The 6369-nt window shown below is 45.9% G+C and overlaps 1 non-coding gene across 1 annotated transcript; it reads right to left on the reverse strand.

Moving 5' to 3' along the window:
- Positions 1 to 651: 651 nt before the first annotated feature.
- Trnas-cga (transfer RNA serine (anticodon CGA)) lies at positions 652 to 726 on the reverse strand. Its single transcript has one exon. It is a non-coding gene; the product is annotated as a tRNA-Ser (tRNA).
- Between the last annotated feature and the right edge of the window lie 5643 nt (positions 727 to 6369).

A 6369-nucleotide genomic window follows, 5' to 3' on the forward strand; every position in this document is an offset into this window, starting at 1 on the left:
ATGGTTTCACAATCCCGCCATCTTTGTCACTCCCAGTGTGTCTCCTTGATCGACACAGCGTCACAATGGAATTCCCAGCCACACAGCTGGACCAAGCGCTGGGGCTACCCCACTCGTACGGTTAACGTTTGGCACCACGTTTTTGCTGCTAGGCCCCGGTTTGCCGACCAGCCTGTGCGGCCACCCCAATTTCGAACACAGAATATTTCCAGGGCGCCACAACTCGCCCGTTACCTCACAACATTCATGAACTTCAGTTAACTTTGGACGTGGTTCGAGGACGTTAGTCAAGAATGCCTGTAAGGCGACAAAGACGCCATTATTAACTTTTCTCATAAAACTTCCTGGCAGATTAAAACTGTGTGCCCGACCGAGACTCGAACTCGGGACCTTTGCCTTTCGCGGGCAAGTGAGCTACCGAAGCACGACTCACGCCTGGTACTCACAGCTTTACTTCTGCCAGTATCTCGTCTCCTACCTTCCAAACTTTACAGAAGCTCTTCTGCGAACCTTGCAGAACTAGCACTCCTGAAAGAAAGGATATAGCGGAGACATGCCTTAGTCACAGCCTGGGGGATGTTTCCAGAATGAGATATTCACTCTGCAGCGGAGTGTGCGCTGATATGAAACTTCCTGGCAGATTAAAACTGTGTGCCCGACCGAGACTCGAACTCGGGACCTTTGCCTTTCGCGGGCAAGTGCTCTACCAACTGAGCTACCGAAGCACGACTCACGCCCGGTACTCGAGTTCGAGTCTCGGTCGGGCACACAGTTTTAATCTGCCAGGAAGTTTCATATCAGCGCACACTCCGCTGCAGAGTGAAAATCTCATTCTGGGAACTCTTCTCATAGTTTGTACGAGGCCTTGTAAGAAGATGGATGTTGTTTCTACGATTCTGCAGAAAGACTTGACAGTAATGTAGCCACTGTAGATGATCGCAGCAGCAGTGCTCATGGAGATGCACGCCTCCAAGAAGAACAGGTTCCGGACAGCCACATGGCACTACCAGTTGCAACCACAGTGACACAGAACTGTTACAAATCGGTTACTTCGAAGATAGCCACACGGCCTGAAGCGTACATTCTGACTCCAAACCACCGCGCCTTGCTACTTCAGTGTGTCAAGAGAGAGCCCATTGGAGACAAGGTGCAGGCCTGCTGAGTGTTCTGATGAAAGTTGGTCTGCTCGGTGCCAGTGACATCTACACCTACATCTACATGACTACTCTGCAATTCACATTTAAGTGCTTGGCAGAGGGTTCATCGGACCACAATCATACTATCTCTCTACCATTCCACTCCCGAACAGCGCGCGGGAAAAACGAACACCTAAACTTTTCTCTTCGAGCTCTGATTTCTCTTATTTTATTTTGATTATCATTCCTATCTATGTAGGTTGGGCTCAACAAAATATTTTCGCATGCGGAAGAGAAAGTTGGTGACGAAATTTCGTAAATAGGTCTCGCTGCGACGAAAAACGTCTTTGCTTTAATGACTTCCATCCCAACTCGCGTATCATACCTGCCACACTCTCTCCCCTATTACGTGATAATACAAAACGAGCTGCCCTTTTTTGCACCCTTTCGATGTCCTCCGTCAATCCCACCCGGTAAGGATCCCACACCGCGCAGCAATATTCTAACAGAGGTCGAACGAGTGTAGTGTAAGCTGTCTCTTTAGTGGACTTGTTGCATTTTCTAAGTGTCCTGCCAATGAAACGCAACCTTTGGCTCGCCTTCCCCACAATATTATCTATGTGGTCTTTCCAAATGAAGTTGTTCGTCATTTTTACACCCAGGTACTTAGTTGAATTGACAGCCTTGAGAATTGTACTATTTATCGAGTAATCGAATTCCAACGGATTTCTTTTGGAACTCATATGGATCACCTCACACTTTTCGTTATTTAGCGTCAACTGCCACCTGCTACACCATACAGCAATCTTTTCTAAATCGCTTTGCAACTGATACTGGTCTTCGGATGACCTTACTAGACGGTAAATTACAGCATCATCTGCTAACAACCTACGAGAACTGCTCAGATTGTCACCTAGGTCATTTATATAGCTCAGGAACAGCACAGGTCCCCAGGACGCTTCCCTGCGGAACACCTGATATCACTTCAGTTTTACTCGATGATTTGCTGTCTATTACTACGAACTGCGACCTTCCTGACAGGAAATAACGAAACCAGTCGCACAACTGAGACGATACCCCATAGGCCCGCAGCTTGATTAGAAGTCGCTTGTCAGGAAATCTAGAAATACGGAATCAACTTGAGATCCCCTGTCGAAAGCGGCCATTACTTCGTGCGAATAAAGAGCTAGCTGCGTTGCACAAGAACGATGTTTTCTGAAACCATGCTGATTACGTATCAATAGATCGTTCCCTGCGAGGTGATTCATAATGTTTGAATACAGTATATGGTCCAAAAACCTACTGCAAACCGACGTCAATCATATAGGTATGTAGTTCGATGCATTACTCCTACTGCCGGCCGCGGTGGTCTCGCGGTTCTAGGCGCGCAGTCCGGAACCGTGTGACTGCTACGGTCGCAGGTTCGAATCCTGCCTCGGGCATGGATGTGTGTGATGTCCTTAGGTTAGTTAGGTTTAAGTAGTTCTAAGTTCTAGGGGACTGATGACCACAGCAGTTGAGTCCCATAGTGCTCAGAGCCATTTGAACCATTACTCCTACTAACCTCAAACACTGGTGCGACGTGAGCAATTTTCCAATCTGTAGGTACAGATCTATAGGTGAGCGAGCGGTCGTATATGACTGCTAAGCAGGGAGCTATTGTATCAGCGTAATCTGAAAGGAACCTAATCGGTATACAATCTGGACCTGAAGACTTGCCCGTATCAAGCGATTTGAGTTGCTTCGCAACCCCTAAGGTATCTACTTCTAAGAAACTCATGCTAGCAGCTGTTCGTGTTTCAAATTCTGGAATATTCCATTCGTCTTTGGTTACAAGGAGGCCAGATGGTGCCTTGCGACCAACCTGTATGCTTTCTAGACACAGTGCACGTACACCTGGATCTATGGTGTCGGGTGCAATTACATATGACAGCAGGAACACTCTCGTCGTTATCCCACGCTACCTGACTGTCGATTTTTACGTCAGTCTGGTGGTTCAACCTGTTGTGCTGCCATCATGAACAGCAAACCAGGAGGTGTTTTCCAGCAGGAAAACGCTCGCCCCCATCCGCTGTTGTAAGCCGACATGCCTTAAAGTAGTGGTTCCCAACTTTACTTAGACCATTTCCCCTGCATGCAATCACAAATTAACTAGTATTCCTCCCTTCCCCCCTTTTATCACCAATTTTAACACATAAGTAAACTGTAGAATGAAAGACTTTTCTTGAAATACTTTTGTTTTTAAAACAAGGAAAGATGAATTATATTTAGTGTGTGTGTGTGTGTGTGTGTGTGTGTGTGTGTGTGTGTGTGTGTGTGTGTGTGTGTGTGCGTGTGTGTGCAGGTACACTCTTGTTACAAAACATGCTTCCCCTGCATTACTCCTTTCCATTGAGACACTTGCTTGACCTGCACATTGCAACCCAATTAAAATCAAAGAAGTTCAGATGTGTGCACTATACTTACTTGACACACACAGTGGTTACGGTTACTACAAACCACACCAAAAGCTGGGAAACGGGGCCAAATTTGTAGCAGTTTAATGTCGAGTTGAAATTTTCAAATGTTTTATTCGTATCTTACAGAAACTAGCAGTACGGCAATAAACAGCCTTTTAAACACGCCACTAACGGCACTCAAGTAATTTATAGCAACACAACAGTTAAAAACATTAGTGAAAATGCTACTTTGTTAATAAAGTACAGTGAGGTAGTGAAGCTATCAACACCGCCATTAAAAAATTAAACAGGCTCATCAAACACACGATTAATAGCAACAAAAGGAATTTACAAACTTGGAGGAATTTAAAAAAAATTTAAACAAAAGTGTCCTGGAATATCATTAGAACATAACAGATATGACGGATCCGTGTAAGGCGGCCACAAATTACCCACTCAGGGATGCTCAGGTTAGACAGCATACTGACCAATTTAAACACGCCTGTAAACACAATGCCACTCTCAGGCTGGTCACTGCACCGACTTTGACAGCGAAAACTTGTTATAAGATGGCTTAACTTGCTGACAGAATTAGAGCTAACCTCGTGCAAGGAAACATTACACCACACAGTCCTGAATGAGCGACCACATGATCAACCAACAAGAAACGTGAATTTACTTATAACCCACGACAGAATAACGAAACAATTAAACTGCTGCCAAAACTACACCTCCCATCGGACAGTAACGAGAGGAGGAGGAAAGATCACTGTCTTCAATTACACCGGTGCCAGGGACAGGAAACCCGGTCGCCGGAGGCCACAAGGCAGAAGAGGCAATGGTTACACAAACTTATTACTTAATGGTTAATCCTTCCACGAACTTAACTTGCAGTTATGCTCGAACAGGCAGTACACGACCTCCGATGGCAAGGATCCACACATCCGACCGCGCACGAGTCGCCAGCGTACCCAACACGCCACGGTCACGCGACAACAAGCTCTGTCACCAGAGTTCACGTCTTCTCTGCAACGTTGACGGGTAGTGACCGCTCCTTCATGTTAGGTGTCTACTTTTCAACTCCAATGTTGAAACGGAGGATTTAAAGAAGCTTGTTAACGTCTCACCAAGGCGAAATGAACAGCAACTACTCGTGGGGCGACGCTGTATACAAGCAACACGCGGGGAGCTCTTCCGTCAACTCGACCCGCTCGTTACACACAACCGACATACATCACGTGGTGACTCGGTACAACGTGCTTCGCGCTGGAGAGCCACACTGCCCTCCCGTGTCCACCACACTCTCTGCGCTTAACCCCCTACTTCCGCACCACCACATGTTACAACCGGTCAAATATCTCACTTCCTCCATAGCAGTTTCCCGGAAGCAAAAACGCAGATATCGATAGCAGAGAGAAAATACAACCAAGCAGCCATTTAATGACAGACAACATATCAAACAAACATGTCAGGGGAAGAAAAAGAAAACCCTTGCAATGTAAACACAAGGTGTAGCACAAGTCAATACACGGCTCAACCTCCCAAACCCCACAAAAGAAATGTTCACCTCAACTTAACCTGACTCAGAAGAACTTAATGCTGCTTTCCCGCTTGATTGTCCCAAACTAAGAGATTTACTGGACCCAATCGTCTCTCAATGGTACACGGCCCAATAATCCGAGGAGTCAATTTTCCCAGCCTGTCGACTCGTGCGTCTCTCCTCGGGTAATTACGAATATAAACTTGATCACCAGGCTTGCTCTGAAACCGACGCCGACCCCGGTTATAACGAACGGCTTGTCTGTTATCAGCAGCGAGAATATTACTCCTGGCCCTACCCCAGTTTTCTTTAATAAGCTGGGGAGCAATAACTGCCGGAATTAGGTCTTGAATCTTCCACAAATAAGTAAAGGGAGAATTAACAGGAAAAGTAAACATCAGAGAAGCAGGAGTTGCCATGATGGATTCATGACACGCGGTGTTAAAGGTGAAACTAATCCACCGGAGATTTGAATCAAACTTTCCAGGAGAATCCTGATGGTAAATAACAAGAGCGGATTTCAAATTGCGGTTCACCCTTTCCTCAAAAGATCCCTGAGGATAATATGGAGTTGTGGTAATATGCTTTATACCGTTCTTGAAGGTGAACGTTCTAAACTGAGCCGAACGAAAAGTGGTAGCGTTAGCGTTAACCAATTTTTTAGGCGGTCCGAATACATTGAAGATGTTGAGTAAATGAGCAATAGTAGTGACAGCATTTACATTTCGACTTGGTATAAGCCAAGTAAACCTAGAAAAGGCATCGATCACTACCATAATATATTGATTACCCTGCTTAGTCCCGGGTAACGGACCCACATAATTGATGAACAATTTGTCCATAGGGTAAGCCTCACGCTCCGAACTGAGCAACTCTTGCCCCAATGCATTACTAGGCTTAGCAATACAGCATTCCCGACACTGTGCTACCATCTGTCTTATATCTCGCTCCATACGAGGCCAAGTAAGAACTTCCTTCACTTTCTGTAATGTCTTACAGGTGCCTAAGTGTCCCCCGAGAACAGACTGACGAAAATACTGAAACACTGGTCGTACTAAGGTTGCTGGTAAACAAATTCTAAGTTTCCGACCGTCTCCCCCTTTTTACACAGAACCCATTGTTTACAACATAGGGGCCTACCTCCTCGCCCACTTTCAGCCTTCTCCTAATGTCACCGAGGTTAGGGTCTTGTTCCTGTTGGGTACGTAGATCGACGAAAAGCTGGGGAATCTCCCCCAACACCATACAACTAAAA

The sequence above is a fragment of the Schistocerca gregaria genome, chromosome 4 (genome assembly GCF_023897955.1).
Source record: "Schistocerca gregaria isolate iqSchGreg1 chromosome 4, iqSchGreg1.2, whole genome shotgun sequence".
Lineage (NCBI taxonomy): Eukaryota > Metazoa > Arthropoda > Insecta > Orthoptera > Acrididae > Schistocerca > Schistocerca gregaria.